General features: G+C 36.3%; 1 long non-coding RNA gene across 1 annotated transcript in view; it reads right to left on the bottom strand.

Moving 5' to 3' along the window:
• LOC134730424 (uncharacterized) overlaps positions 1 to 17,433 on the bottom strand; it is a 365,450-nt gene that overhangs the window by 184,297 nt on the left and 163,720 nt on the right. The window lies entirely within an intron of this gene.

Here is a 17,433-nt window from a genome sequence, read left to right as displayed (position 1 = left end):
CCACAATCAAGTAGGCTTCATTTCTGACATGCAAGGCTGGTTCAACAGATGCAATTCAGCAAATGTGATTCATCATCAATGTGGTTTGGGTCTGAGTCTCCACCTAAGTCTCATGTTAAATTGTAATCCCCAGTGTTGGAGGTGGAACCTAGTGAGAGGTGACTGAATCATGGGGCAGGTTTCTCATCAATGATTTAGTACCAATCCTTTGACATTGTTCTCATGATCATGAGTTATTGTGAGATCTGATCATTTAAAAGTGTGTGGCATCTCCCTCCTCATGCTCTTGCTCCTGCTTTCAACATTTGAAATGCCTATTCCCCCTTCACCTTCCACCATGATTGTAAGTTTCCCAAGCCTTCTCCAGAAGCCAAGCAGATGCTAGCATCATGCCTCCTGTACAGCCTGCAGAATGGTGGTCAATTAAACCTCTTTTCTTTATTAATTACCCAGTTTCATGTATTTCTTTATGGCAGTGTAAGAATGGTCTAATACAGAAAATTGGTACTGAGAGGGGTGCATTGCTATAAAAATACCTGAAAAAGTGGAAGCAGCTTTGGAACTGGTAACAGGCAGAGGTTAGAAGAGTTTGGAGGGCTCAGAATAAGATAAGAAGATGAGTGAAAGTTTGAAACTTCCTACAGACTGGTTACATGGATGGGACCAAAAGTGAAAGTTTGAAATTTCCTACAGACTAGTTAAATTGTTGGGACTAAAATGCTGATAGTGATATGAACAGTGAAGGCCAGGCTAATGAGGTCTCAGGTGGAAATGAGGAACTTATTGGGAACTGAAGCTGGAGCAAAAACCTCCTGTTATGCCTTAGCAAAGAGCTTGGCTGGATTGTGTTCATGCCCTAGGATGTTGTGGAACTTTTAACTTGAAAGTGATAATTTGGGGTATCTGGCAGAAGACATTTCTAAGCGGTAAAGTGTTCAAGATGTGGCATGGCTGCTTCTAACACCCTAGCTCAGATGTGTGAGGAAAGAAATAACCTCAGGTTGGAACTTATATTTAAAGGGGAAGCAGAGAAATTAGGAAATTTTGCATTGTGGTCATGAGGTAGAGAAGAAAAGCCCACTTTCAAGGAAAGAATGCAAGCAGGTTGCAGAAATTTACATAAGTAAAAAGGAGCCAAATACTAATATCCAAGACAATGAGGAAAAAGCCTTGAAGGCATTTCAGAGACGTTTGTGGCAGCCCTTTCTATTGCAGGCCTAAAGGCCTAGGGGAACTGAATGGTTACATGGGCCAGGCCCAGTGCCCCTGCTGCCCTGTGCAGTCTTCAGACACTGTTTCATGCATCCTAGCCACTCTAGCTCTAGCTGTGGCTCAAAGGGGTCCAGGTACAGCATAGGCCATTGCTTCAGAGGGTGAGAGCTATAAGCCCTGGCTTCCACATGGTGTTTAAGCCTGAAGGTATATGGAGTCCAAGAGTTAAGGCTTGGGAGCCTCTGTCTAGATTTCAGAGGATGTACGGAAAAACCTGTGTCCAAGTAGATGCCTGCTGCAGAGGGAGTACCCTCATAGAGAACCTCTACTAGGACAGTACAGAGGGAAAATGTGGGGTTGGAGCCCCCACACAGAGTCTACACTGATGTACTGCCTAGTGGAGCTGTGAGGAGAGGGTCACAGTCCTCCAGATCCCAGAATGGTAGAGTCACTGGCAGCTTGCACCCTCTGCATGGAAAAGCCATGAGCCATAAGCACTGAATTCCAGCCTGTGAGATCAGCTCTGTCAGCTGAATCCTGCATAGCCACAGAAGCAGATCTGTCCAAGGCCTTAGGAGTCTGCCATTTGTACCAGTGTCCCCTGGATGTGAGACATGAACTCAGCTGAAGCTGGAACAGCCTTGATGCAAAGCTGAGCAGGGCAGTGGGCCCATGGCCTGGCCCCTGAAACCATTATTTCCCCTAAGCCTTTGGGCCTGTGATGGGAGGTGCAGTCTCCAAAATCTCTGAAGGGCCTTTGAGGTCTTTTTCACATCATCTTGGCTATTAGCACTTGACTCTTTTAGTCATACTAATCACTCTAGCAAGTGGTTGCTTCAAAGACTGTATCCCCTCCTGGAAATCCTTTTTGTTTCTCTGCCACATGGCCAGAAAACTGCAAATTTTCCAAACTTTTATTCTCTGTTACACTTTTAAATTTACGTTTCTACTTTAAGTCATTCCTTTTCACTTGAATCTGATTGTAGGCTATTAGAAGCAGCCATTCCACATCTTGAATGCTTTCCTGCTTAGAAATGTCTTCTGCCAAATAATCTAGGTCATCACTGTTAGGTTCAACCTTCCACAGAACCCTGGTCCATGGACACAATGCAGCCATGCTCTTTGCTAATGTGTAACAAGGGTAGCCTTTACTCTAGTTCCCAGTAAGTTTCTCATTTCCATCTGAGACTTCATCAGCCTAACCATTGCAATCTATATTTCTAACAGCATTTTGGTCACAATCACTTAACAAGTCTCTAAGACATTCCAAACATTCTTTCATCTTTCTATCTTCTTCTGAGCCCTCCAAACTCTTCCAAACTCTTCCCATTACCCAGTTCCAAAGCTGTTTCCACATCCTCAGGTATCTTCATAGAAAAAGGCCCCTCCTGGTACCAATTTTCTGTGCTTGGCAGTTTTTGTGTTGCTATAAAGAAATAGCTGAGACTGGGTAATTTATAAAGAAAATAGTTTTAATTAGCTCATGTATCTGCAGGCTGCACAAGAAGCATGGTGCCAGAATCTGCCTGGATTTTAGTTAGACTCCAGGAAGCTTCCAATTATGGTGGACATTAAGGGGGAATAGGAATGCCAAATGGCAAGAGCAGGAGCAAGCGGGCAGTAGGGCCTAGACTTTTAAACAATCAGCTCTAGCATAAACTAACTGAGCAAGAACTTACCTATCATCAAGGAGATGGTACTAAACCATTCACGAGGGATCTGCTGCCATGACCTAATCCCACCAGGCCCCATCTCCAACATTGGAATCACATTTTAACATGAGATTTGGAAAGGACAAACAAACATCCAAACTATATCAACATCTATGAAAAATCTATAGCTATCATTGTACTTAATGCTGAAGGATTAGATGATTTCTCCATAAGATCAGGAAGAAGACAAGGATGTCTGCTTTCACCACATGTATTCTAAATTGTACTGGAGTTTCTGTCCAAGGACAAAAAAATGCAAACCATATCAGCACCTATGAAAAAATCTACAGCTATCAATGTACTTAATGCTGAAGGATTGGATGCTTTCTCCATGAGATCAGGAAGAAGACATGGATGTTGTGTTTTCACCACATCTATTTGACATTGTACTGGAATTTAGGTCCAGGGCAATTTTGCAAGAAAAGAAGTAAAAAGCATCCACATTATAAAGGAAGGAGTATGCTAACTCTGTTTACAGATTACATAATCTAATATACAGGAAATCTTAAGGAATTCCCTACAGAACTATTAGAATTAATAAATAAGTTCAGCAAGTTTCAGGATACATGATCAATATAAACAAATTAATCAAATTTGTATACACTTGCAATGATCAATATGAAAATTAAATCTAAAATACAATTATATTTATAATAGCATCACAAAGAATAAAATATCTAAGAATAAATTTAACAAAAGAAGTTCAAAACTTATACTCTAAAAACTATAAAACACTGCAAAAAGAAATGTTAGAAATTTACTTACATTTTCAAAAGAATCTTATGTTTACGGGTTGAAAGTTTTAAAATTTTGATGGCAATAATTTCCAAACTGATCTATAGATGCAATGCAATCTATATTAGAATTTTGGCTGACTTCCTTGTAGAAATTGACAAGACTGATTCTGAAATCCATATGGAATTGTCAGTGACCCAGAATACCCAAGACAATTCTGAAAAAAAAAAATGTAGGAGGACTCATACTCCCTAATTTCAAAATGTTTTACAAAGAAATAATAATAAGACAGTGTTGTACTGGTACAAAGATAGTCATAAAATGGAATAATATTGAGAGTCCAGAATAAAATCAAACACCTGTGGCCAACTGATTTTTTGTAAGTGTGCCATGAACATTTATTGAGGAAAGAATAGTCTTTAAGAAAAAATGTTCCTGGGAAAACTGGCTAGCTGCATGCAATATAATGATGTTGGACCCTTTTCTCAAACTATATATAAAAATTAGCAAATATTTAATATGTTGAATCGAAGTGAATCAAATACATAAATATAAGAACTAGTACACTAACACTATTAGAAGAAAATGGAGGGGTAAACTGTAAAATTCTTAGCAGAGAACATAGGGGTAATTCTATATGACCTTGGATTTTGCAAAGAATTTTTAGAGGTGACATCCAAAATCACAAGCAACAAAGAAAATATAGATAACCTTATCAAAACCAAAAAACTTTTGTGCTTCAATGGACAGTATCAAAATAGTGAAAAAACCAGCCTATAGAATGAGAGAAAATATTCACCAGTGATATATCTGATAAGGAATTTTAAGTATAGAGAACTCCTACAAATGAAAATAAAAATAAAATAACCAAATTTAAAAATGGATAAATGATCTGAATAGACATTTCTGTTATAGCCCAACAGGTTCTTCTTGCCTACAACACAAATAAAGCTAATTCATTAAGACAGTGGTATTGCAGCAGAGAAAGATTTTAATTGTCACAAGGCAGACTAGTAGAAGGATGGGAGATTTCTCTCAAATTTGCCTCCCTGAGAGCTTGGAGGCTAAGGTTTTTAAGGATATTTGGCAGATAGAAGGCTAGGGAATGGGTATTGATGATTGGCTAAGATGAAGTCATATGAGTATCCAAACTGTCTTTACAGGCTGAGTCAGTTTCTGGGCAATGGGTATCGATGATTGGTTAGGATGAAATCATATGAGTATGCAAATTGTCTTTGCAGGCTGAGTCAGTTTCTAGGTGAGGCTCACAGGACTGTAATTTCTTTGAGTCATTTCTTTGGTGTGAGTCACAGGTGTGGGTGGCATCAGTTGGTTTACCTGAATGTAAAAGTTTGAAAAACATCTCAAAGACTAATCTTAGGTTTGAAAATAGTGATGTTATCTGTAGGACCAACTGGGGAAGTTACAAATCTTGTGAATTCTGGCTACATGACTCCTGATCAGTAAGTGATTATATAAAAGCAAAGTGCCTGTAATCCTAGCACTTTGGGAGGCCAAGGCGGGAAGATAGCCTGAGCTCAGGAGTTCAAGACCACCTTGGGCAACATAGTGAAACCCCGTATCTACTAAAATACAAAAAATTAGCTGGGCATGATTGTGGGCACTGTAGTCCCAGCTACTCAGGGAGCTTTGGTATGAAAATTACTTGAACCCAAGAGGCAGAGGTTGCAGTGAGCTGAGATTGTACTCCAGCCTGGGTGACAGAGCAAGACTCTGTCTCAAAAAAAAAAAAAAAAAGAGAAAACAAAAGAAAAGTAGGGAACAATGGCTGGGTATCATTTAACTATACCTATGTTTTAGCAGAATTTAGGCCCCTCCCATAATCTTACCCTTGTGGCCTTTCATTAGTCTTATGAAGACAGTTACAGTCTCCAGAGGAGGTCAGTTTTGGGAGGGATTATTCTCATCCTTGTCTCAAAGTTAAACTGTAAACTAAATCCCTCACAAAGTGAGCTTGGTCTATGCCCAGGAGGGAGCATGGGCAGTTAGCTTGTGATGTTAGAAGCAAGATGGGGTCAGTTAAGTAAGATTTATCTCACTGTTGTAATTTTTGCAAAGGCAGTTTCATTTCTTCAAAGAAGATATACAAATGGCCATCAAGAATATGAAAAGATGCTCAACATCATTATCCATGAGGAAAATGTAAATCAAAACCACAATGAGATACCACCTCACACTCACCATTATGGCTAAAATAAAAGACAAATAAGAAGTATTGGTGAAAATATGAAGAAATTTTAACCCTCATACACTGTTGGAAGAAATGAAAAATTGTACAGCTGCTTTGTAAGACAGTCTTTCTAGACATACTAGCACAGGCCTATAATCCCAGCTACTTGGGAGGCTGAGGTGGGAGAATTGCTTGAGCTCAAGAGTTCAAGACTAGCCTGGGCAACATAGTGAGATCCTGTCTCAACATAAAAACAAGAAAAGAAAAACAGTCTGACAGTTCCTCAAATGATCAAACATAGAGTTACCATATGATGTTCCACTTCTACCTTATGTATACAAAAGTATTGAAAACATACATCCAGATAAAAACTTTTACATGTATGTTCATTGCTGTGTTATTCATAGTAGCCAAAAAGTGAAAACTATTCAACAAAACAACCCAATATCCCTCAAGAGACTAATGGATAAACAAAAGATTTTACATACATACAATGAAATATTGTTAGAACTGATACGTGTATCAACTTAAATGAAAGGAGCTAAATTAACATAAGTAGAGAGTTTATTTGGGCCAAGCTTGAGGATTGCAACCTGGGAGCACAGATTTGAGTTGCCCTGAATATACACTTCAATTAGCAGCAGTTACCACTAGATTTTTAAAGGCAAAAATAGGAGCAGTTAGTTCCTAAGTTGTTTACCAAGAATTTACAATAAAATAACATAAGCTATTGATTGACTATATATTGTTCTTTGCATTACAAATTCTAGGAACATGGAAGATAATGGGTGAGGCAACTAGTAAGGAACAAAATGACTTTGAACAATTGCCTCAAGCATGGGTGTGAGGGTGGGGAGCATAACTAAAGTCCCATAATCATGTTTGTCTGGGCCTAATAAATTTTGCATTCCTCACATAGCTCAAACTTTTCTGAGCTATTCTTTCTTTCCTCACATGTTACAACTTGAATAAACCTTTAAAACAATATGTTAAATAAAAGAAACCAGGCACAAAAATCCACGTATTACATAATTCTTTTCATAAGGAGGTCTAAAATAAGGAGATCTATAGAGATAAAAAGTAGAGTAGTGGTTGCATAGGGCTAGAGAGAGATGAGGGATATGGAAATGATAGCTAAAGGGTATGGAGTTTCTTTTTGAGGTGACTAAATGTTCTAAAATTGACTGTAATGAAGGTCGCACTTATCTGTGAATATACATTGAGTGGTACACTTTAAATAGGTGAATTGTATTGTATGTGAATTAAATCTAAATAAGATCATTTAAAACAACAAGTGATTAATTGCTTTCAATTCCAAAATTTGGTGAGAATATATCGTGGACAGTTAGTCTCTGTTCAGTGTGGTATAAATCAGGGTCACTCATACCATTGTCTTCAAGTGGAAGCTCAATTGTTAAAAAAAGAAAAACAAAAAGCCAAGATAGCTTCACTCACATATGTGGTGCTTCATCTGTGGTGGCCACACAGATAAGGGCAGATTGAGCCTCTTTCTCCATGTACACCTTCATGAGTTAAGCCTGAGTTTCTGTTCATGAAGACTTGATCCCAAGACAGTGAAAGTGAAAGCTATAGGTCTCTGCAAGCCTATGTTAGGAATTCCATAGTGTCATTTCTACCACACTCTGTTGATCAAAGCAAGTCACAAGGCCAGCCCAGATTTAAGGTGAAAGGAACTAGACCCTGCCAATTCATGGAAAGCATGAGAAGCGGAAACATAAAAAGAGGAAGAAAGTTGTTGTTATATTTAACAGAGATCTACTACAGTATTCCACCTGTAAAAACTCATCATCAAACAGCAAGTGCACAAGCAAACGTTTCCCATCTCTACCTACGTCTTTCTTTCTCTTTATAGCCCAATTTTAACTTTAAAAAAATCTCTCTCCTTATTTTCTCACCCATCACCCACATATCAATCCACTTTAATAGGATGTACCAGGTATAATAATTGTCAAATATCAAGCTCATTTATTTCAATTCCCCTTTTAAATAGATTGACTGTAGCCTAGCCTTCTCTGACTCATTCATGAAGTCCATATCCATAGGTGACAAGAAGGTTGATTTTAGTACATTAACAAGACAATAAGTTTGAAAGCCAGTTTTTATGGAAAGTGGAAATTTCTCAAATTTGCCTTACCACAGTCAAAGCCTAGAAGACCTAATTTATAAAGTTCACCTGGGCCGGGTGCGGTGGCTCACGCCTGTAATTCCAGCACTTTGGGAGGCCGAGGCAGGCGGATCACGAGGTCAGCAGATCGAGACCATCCCGGCTAACACGGTGTAACCCCTTCTCTACTAAAAATACAAAAAATTAGCCAGGCGTAGTGGCGGGCGCCTGTAGTCTCAGCTACTCGGGAGGCTGAGGCAGGAGAATGGCGTGAACTCGGGAGGCGGAGCTTGCAGTGAGCTGAGATTGTGCCACTGCACTCCAGCCTGGGTGACAGAGCGAGACTCAGTCTCAAAAAATAAGTAAATAAATAAAGTTCACCTGTAGGTAGAGAAAAGGGAAAACTTCTAATAACACATAACATTTAATGCACCTTCACTATTTTAGGTACTTTTCAGATATTTATTTAATATTCACATTACTATGAGGTTGATACCTATAATTTTCCATGTTACATCTATTAGGGAGACTCAGTGAGATAAAGTATTGTATGTCACACATGCACATATGTAAAATTTATTATACATATCTATGTATCTATCTCCCTCTCTTAAGTTACTGTATTTTACATCTCCTACCTACTATGAGAGTGTAAACTTCTTTTTTTTTTTGAGACTGAGTCTCGCTCTGTCACCCAGGTTGGAGTGCAGTGGCGAGATCTCTGCTCAATGCAAGCTCTGCCTCCCGGGTTCACACCATTCTCCTGCCTCAGCCTCCCTAGTAGCTGGGACTACAGGGCACCCACCACCACGCCCGGATAATTTTTTCTATTTTTAGTAGAGAGAGGTTTCACCGTGTTAACCAGGATTATCTCGATCTCCTGACCTCATGATCTGCCCGCCTGGGCCTCCCAAAGTGCTGGGATTACAGGCGTGAGCCACCGTGCCCAACCAAGAGTGTAAACTTCTTAAAAGCAGAAGTTTATATACTCAGTTCCAGTTGTTTAATAACTATTGAGTACATCAATGAGTAAATAAAGAATATTATTGATTTGGTTTGTTTATGTCTTATATTTTACAATTTGTTTTACAAACTTAAAAGAGTATAAGTCATATATATTTATATATCCTGCTTTTTATTATACAAGAAACATTCTTTTTTGGATAATATTCTGAAACATGAATAAACCACTTTTAATATCTAATTTCTAATAATTGGTCATATAGACTGTTTCTAAATTATTATTGTAATAATTTAAAAAGTCACATACACAATTTTAAAATTGTATCTGTAACTGTTATTACAGATACAAATTATTATAATAATTAAAAAGTCACATTCACAATTTTTAAATTGTATCTGTAATTCTTAAGATAATTTTATAAGAATTAATGCTACAGTATTTTTAGAACTGTTTGCGCATATTAACAAGTTGTCATCCAGATATTATATGCCAACTAAATAGTAAATGACAATATGTTGTTGGATTTGTATTTTCTTTTTCTTTTTGAGACACAATATTGCTCTGTAGCACAGGCTGGAGTGCAGGGGCATGATCACGCCTTACTGCAACCTCAGCCTCATGGGCTCAGGCCATCCTACCATCTCAACCTCCCAAGAAGCTGGAACTACAGGCATGCACCATCAAGCCTGGCTAATTTTTTTTTTAAGACATTAGGTCTTACAATGTTGTTCAAGTTAAATAATGTGTCTTTCACTTTTGGCAACATTGGGTACTAGAATTTTTAATAAAATGTAAATTCATTTATTCAATAAAACTTTATTTTGGTTTCATATTTTTTAAAACAATGATTGAAAACATCATAGATGAAGACCTTTCGGAAATACAGCTGCCCTTAGAACTACTCTCCATTTTAGATTTCACAAATGATAATTGACCAAGTGTTCCCATCCCTGGATTCAATCAAGGAAGTCTTATTGATATTGTACAGTAATTAAGCTCCTTACTGTTGCAGGAAGAAGAGAAGAAACTGTGATTATCAACTTGCGTTGGTGGTTTACTGAGAGGAGGTAGTGTAAATTCATAGGAGAGATTCTACTCCCACCCGACCTGTGCTCAGCTTTTGTTATCTTCTGTCGACTATAAGCATATACTCCAATTCACCACAAGGGGCTCCTCACCTGCCACTACTCCCACACTGAGCTTCACTTTTCACTTTCTATTCCTGAAAGACTATTGCTCACTTTCTTATCCATGCAAAACTAGGTACTTTAAAAGTCATGCTGCATCATATCCATTCACACTAACCTCCAGCCTTTCCTCAATGGCTAACTCCTATAGCAAACCCCTCTACATCTGTTTATTCTCATGTTTCTAGTTCCCCGTTTGCACAGTGCTGAAAGTTTTCCATATTGCCTGCTGTCTTTACATAACAGTCACTTACGGTTCTTAAACCCACTATTCACTTAGCGCTCCCTGTGTCCTGATTAAACTACTCATAATATCTAACATCAATTCTTGCTTATATTGGAGATTGGAGGTAGGGAGTTCAAGAACAGTGTATCTAGAATACTCAGAGAGAAGAAAAAGAAAACGTTATCCTATGTCTGGGCTAGGTGCATCTGACAGATTACCAAAGGCTTGCCCAAGTGAGGGGTGATCATTTTTCAATTAGACAAGTAATACCTGAATATATTTTCACAATGTATACAGCATAGAAAGACACAATATTGTAGTTCTCCTTATACGGTGGGGTTGATTTTTTTAAAAAAAGCTTTAAAAAGACGTAATAGCTGTACATGAACTACAATGTACAGTTTCCTTTCAGTAAAGATTTCAGACATGTGGATGCTTTTAAATGAGATGAGGTTATTATTCAAATATATGCATCTAGACCTTCAATCAATCAAGAAAAAGGGAATAAATGGCATACTGCTCAATATCTGAAATATTTGAGAAGCAGTCAGATTTAGAGCCAGAGGGCTGGTCTTAGGGATCTTGGAGTCTTTTTGAACAGAATTCTATACTTAGAATTCTCTTCTCTGTGTTTACTTTTTTCACAGACCCAATGAACCTGGTAAGCCTACTGTAATTAGAAATTACAATTTAGAGCAGGAGTAAAACGGAATGGTTAAATGTAGACACACCTAGGCAGTAGGCAGCCCTTCTGGCACTCAGTTCTATTGTGTTTTTCTTCAGGATTTGCTAATCCAATTCCATATTTAAGAAACTCAAACATTTTTAAAACTGAAAAAACTCAAGAGAGAAATGTTTTTCTTTTATGGGGCCTTGGTATCTCCAAAAGAAAAGCAAACTTCTCTTGTTAAAGGAAAATGTTTTTGTCGTATTTTAGTTTTATTGTTGTTGCATGTGGGTGGGAGGATGGAAGAACCCCAACATGTTTCTTGCTGTCATAGTTTCTTTTTTTATATACTTTTGTTTTAAATACTGTCATTGAGTTCAAGGGCCAGGAGAGGGAGATCATAATGTGGATCTTTTTGAGGGGTTTCTTTTGTTCTTGGTTCAGTTTCTGCCAGGTTAGACTGGGGAGTATTGCTGAGGAGGCCACACAATTGAGAGTTGTAAAAGTCAAGAATCTTTGTTTTCAGTGATAATCTTATAACAAATGGGAGCCAGGTGTGCAATATTTGAGTTGGCTGCTTTTCAGAGTTTTTATTTATTTTCCTTTAGGTATGCAACAGCACGGCAGACTAAAATGAAAATGCAATCTTGTAATGCCTATTTTGGGTGGTGTTTGAAATTGTTGAGTAATTACAACAAATTATAAAGAATATATGAATAAAAATGCAAGGCCTTGGAATAACACATGAATTTTGGAATTCTCCCAAATACAATAAGTCTTTCTTTCTCAACTATTGAGATTACATGACATCATCCTTTTTGTTCATCTGAGGCCACCCATCTGGTTTCACCTTCCTCCAACATTCATTGTAATAGATCATTGACAATATTCATGGATTACAGAGCCTCAGGGATGGAGAGAGATCTAGAAATAATCTAATCCTTTTTTCTTTTCTTTTTCATAACATAGGTTTATTTTATTTTTATTTTTAATTGACAAATAATAATTGTATATACAGTGAAATATGATGTCATGATAAACGTATACATAGTGGAATGATTGAGTTAAACTTATTAGTGAATCCATCACCTCACATGCTATCAGTTTTTATGGTGGGAATGCTTGGAATTTACTATCTTAGCAATTTTGAAATATAAAATACATTATTATTAACTATAGTAACAATGCTGTGCAATTGATATAGGACATTTATTCCCTCTAACAAACTTTGTACCCTTTGATCAGCAGCTCTCCATCCCCCTCTGCTCTCCAGCCTCTGGTAACCACCACCTCTGTTTTTATGACTTAGACTTTTTTAGCTCCAACATATAAGTGAGATCATGTGGCATTTTTCTTTCTATAGCTGGCTTATTTCCCTTTGTATAATGTTCTCCAGGTTCATCCATGTTGTCACAGATGACAGACTTTCCTTCATTTCTAAGGCTTTATAGTATTCCATTGTGTGTATATATATGTATATATATCACATTTTATTATTTTATCCATTCATGAGTACTTATGTTGATTATTAACATTGGCATCGTAAATACTATTGAAATGAACATGGGAATGCAGATATCTCTTTTATGTATTGGTTTCAATTCCTTTAAATATATAACCAGAAGTAGGATTGCTGGATCGTATGGCAGTTCCTCTTCTTTTCAATTGCTCGGTGTTGACCCAGTTCACTGGTAAAACTGAAATTAGTGTTTAGTTCTTCTATTTCTAAGCTCAGTCGGTACTTTTCTTCTTATAACACTTTTGCCTCCAGTTCACAATATAATGAGAAATAGGTGATGAGAAAATTGTTTTTAAATAAGCACAGCTGAATCCATACTTACATCAAATCCCAACAGTTCCCATTTCTCAAAATATCAGAACTTGTAGAAAACTTGTCTGTCTGACAAGCAACTATTTCCCCATCTTTTCATGTCTGTACCTTGATTTATCTTAAATAAAATCCCTACCCACACATTTCACTTAGGGCTGATCACATTCACAATTTCGTTAGAGTCAGGCCAGTCCAATAAAAATGTCATATCACCTGAGCCACCATGATTATGTCATGCCACCACCGCTGGAACAAACCAATCTGAAATAACTGCAGGACTTTTGCAGATGCATCCCTAATGCAGGAGATCTCTTAGTGTTGTGGCTGTGAACAGGACAGATTATAGATGCATTACTGCTGGAAACCATCATGTGAAAAAGAGGAAAAGCACCTGATAATGTGAGCTATCCTATGAAAGACAGAATTCATGAAAATATACAGAAAGAAATAAGAGAGGAGCACTGTCTTTCAAGAGATGCCAAATTTTAAGAGTTCTAAGAAATATGAGTGCTGCATAGTTCTTAATTAGTTGCATATTTTTGGACTCCATTGCAATAATCAGATTCTACATTATTTACATATTAGATCAATACTCTAAACATTATCATTTTAAAAATAAGGTAGTAAATAAAGATATATATGTCTTTGGATTCAGCTTCCTTGATTTTTTTATCTATCCACATTGCATTTTAAGCTGAACATATAATTAAGAATTCTTCTGAATAAGAGTTATTCTAAGATGCCACAGAATGGGGTACTTAAGAACTCAAATAATTTCATGAGAAATGAGAATTTTAAAATGTTTGGTCAATTTTAATATTCCATCTTTGGATTATGCTTTGATGATGATGATGATGATGAGTAGGAACCCAATTTATGGTTAATCCTGTCTTATTACGAATATATGTATTCACTGGGACAAAAACTATTCATATATTTATGGAGAAAAATAATTTTGAGTTATGTTGAAATGTAGCCTTAAACACATCCAAGTAATTTTTTGTCCTGTTCTTTTTTATCAAATATCCATTCTTCATATGTTTGAACTACCTTCACTTTTTGTTTTCCTGTTATTGACACAGTATGGACTAAGAGTATAAAGGAGATAATTTAAGGGCAACTTCACACGTGAAAAGTTGAAATCATTGGTTTCTCCTTACAGAAGACTCCCTGGGGAAGATAATACAGGGAATCATGGGCAATTTACTACTAGTTGTGATATGTATCTGTCTGATGTAAAAAATCAATGGTTTCCCTCTTTTTAATAAAATGGCCTCCCTGGGGACCAGAGAGTAGAAGGTCCTAACAGCTTCTTAGTTTGCATGCCCGAGTATTTGTTCTCCAAAAGCAAACAGTTCTTCAAGTAATGACACTTTGGTCTCTGGTGCAGAGCACCTGCAGCTCTTGTGCTCTGCAACATCTACCACTGTGCTGCGATTATATAGAGGACCTTATTTGGAAGAGAAATGAAGGATTTTTAAAGAGGAATTTGTAGCCCATTTACCTGCTGCTCTCCCACTCAAACTTTATGTGCTTGCTACCCCTCCAACCCCCCACCACACTCCTATTTTAGAAAGGAAAAATCTTTGTCACATTTGTGTATAAAACACTTAGAGCCCTGATTTTTCTTCTTATTAATCTATTTGTTTCTTACCAAGAATTTATGAAACACAGAAACATGGCAATGTGTTAGTAACCCATATAACATACTGGGTGAAAATAATATTTCTTAGTGTCCAAATCTGGTTTTGGACAAGTAAACCGTATATGTGATGGTGATGATATGTTTGATTGTTTGTGTGTTTGGAGAGAGGAAATGTGAAAGAGACACATATCTCAAGATATATTAAATAAAAATGAAATGACTTCAACATGAATTGGTAGGGGACACAATTCAGCCCCAAAATACACAACTAGCATCCAGACCTCGGTTTCTCTTACTATTCTCCAATAAAAGGAATCAAGGCTCCTTGGAGAATGACTGATTCTAGGTCTAGGGCCAGGAATGCACAGGGTGAAGCTGGAGTATATTGTAGTACAGAAAATAAGAAAATGTTCACAATAAAAACAAAATCAAAGCCCAAAACGACAGGGTCTAAGTTAAATGGACACAGGAGCCAACTGAAATAGTTCTCTATTGCCAAAGCTAGAAGAGTTTGAGCAACAAAATAAATAAGGAAATACTGGATTGTATCCCAAATAATAAAATAAATATACTTGATTTTGTAATTATATAAAATATTATAAATGAATGACAGAATGATTTATTTAAATAAATGAGAAACAATAGCTAAATCTCCTATGCAAAATAATTCTGAATAATTTATACAGTTTCTTTACTTTCAAGTAAGTGGAATGTTGTTCCCTGCTCTTTATGTGTGGGCTGTAGAAAATGACTTCATTCCAAGGAGCAGAGTAGGGAAAGTGGGAAAAAGTAATTTGACAGCGGAGCAGCCCCTCAGCCAGGTGATTTCCATTAACTTCAGTGGTGATAAGTCATGTTGATAGTATGTGTCCTTGATATGATGTGATGAGAACAGCACTTTATTTCTGGGGTATTTCGTCCCAAATCACAAAACTCTAGTATAATCATGAGAAAAGAGAATCTGACAAATCTCAATTGAGAGACATTCCGCAAAATAGCTTACCAATATTCTTCAAAATTTCAAGGTCATCAGAAGAAAGGAAAGTTTGAGAAACTGTCACAGCCTAAAGAATATGGGTACTACATTTAATAGGGATTACTAAATGTAATAAGGTATCCTTCAGAATACCTTATTGCTAAATGTCATAGGGCATCCTGGGGGGATCTTGGAACAGAAAAGGACTTTAGGTAACAGCTAAGGAAATCTGAATAAATATAGATTTTATATAGTACTGAAGTATCAATATGAGAGCCATAATTGTGAGAAATGTATCATACTATTATAAAACATTAATAATAGAGGAAACTGGGTATGGGTATATGGGAACTCTCTGTACTATCTTTATAACTTTCTTGTAAATCAAACACCAATCTAAAATTTAAAAGTTTTAAAAAATTAACTTTAGTTTTATGCAGAATGAATGATAAACTCAGAATCTTTGAAGGCTTTCTATCCAAACCACCTATAAAACTTACGTTCTTTCCCCCCAGCCTTCTCCGTTAGTCTGGATAGAACCTTGAGTAACCTGCTTCTTGACTAGGTCACTCTCACCCCTATTATTTTGTTCATTTCATTCATATCTCCAAAAATGTCCTTGCTTTTCCTTTTTGACTATCTGGCCCTTCTTCGAAGAACTCTTGAAATCCTACTTCTAGGGGTCTTTCTGTATTTATTTTGTATTTCCCTATTCAATATTAAATGAAGGAATTTTAATCTTTACCCCCAAATTCAGCATGGTCATATTCAAGATCATGCATTGTTCATTATGTGTTTTGTGCATGTACGTTTCAACATTCTCCATAGCAAGTAAATCAAACTATTTATTCTAGATAAATAAGTAATATTTTATTAATTTTATAATGTGAACAGGCAGATAAACATTTTCCACTATGAAAATAAATTTTCCACTATGCTATTCTGTTGGAAAATAAACACATATTTTAGTAATAAATATTTTTTAATATTATAATATCAAAGCAGAAAAAAGCTATTCTGTTGGAAAACAAATGCAGATATTGGTGATAAATATTTTTAAATGTTATAATATCAAAGCAGAAAAAAGGGGAGGAAAATCGAAAAAAAGAATGAGAAAATGTAGGAAAAAAAATAATCAGCCTGACTAGGGAGGCCAAAGAGAGATGATAGAAAATTTTAAGGAAAAATTAGTCATATATTTGTTCTTTTATAAAAGAGTAACAATTAGTAATATATATATAAGTAGAAGAATATATTTGCTTCCCCCCCCTTTTTTTTTTTACTAAATATATGTGTCCTCTGTATGTTTTAATGGAGATTCAGCATACAGTGAAGTGTTATATTCTTAAAACAACAAGAGAGTTTTTCTGCATTGCCTTATACTAAAATGAGTAGGAAATACTTTAGGAAGAGACTTTTTAAAAGAATCAAGCTTGGGTCATGTGGCAAGAGGCACATTATTTCACAATATCTGTTCTGAACTTCTTCCATGTTTAATGTATAAGACAGCAGGGCACATGAACACTCAAATTACATTTTCAAGTTCATTCAAAACATCTTTGTGCGACCATGTAATTACGTTCTGGCCAATGAGATGTAAGTTAAAGATTTGATGGCAACTTGCAAGAATCTTTCTTAAAAAAAGACAGCTAGCACATGTTTTTTGTCACCTTTTGTTATTCTTTTAACTTTTAATTACTCAAATATTGTTTGAAGGACTTTTTCTCATCAGAAATCATATACAATTTTTTTAGCATTGCCTACAATCCGAATTTTGAGCAGCTATTTCAGATCTATAAATATAAGTTAAATTGATTTTGATCAAAAATTGGACAGTTTGAAAGAAGACAGCTAGCTACCAATTGATTTGATTGAAACTCAATCCATATACTCACAAAAATAGCAATCTTTTAACTTTAGAAATTCTGTCTTAGTTGCAATGAAAAACTTGTAACTAAGATA

This window comes from Pan paniscus, chromosome 4 (assembly GCF_029289425.2).
Source record: "Pan paniscus chromosome 4, NHGRI_mPanPan1-v2.0_pri, whole genome shotgun sequence".
Classification (NCBI taxonomy): Eukaryota; Metazoa; Chordata; class Mammalia; order Primates; family Hominidae; genus Pan; species Pan paniscus.
The sequence above is the reverse complement of the archived record's forward strand: the minus strand, read 5'-3'. Positions and strand labels throughout refer to the sequence as shown.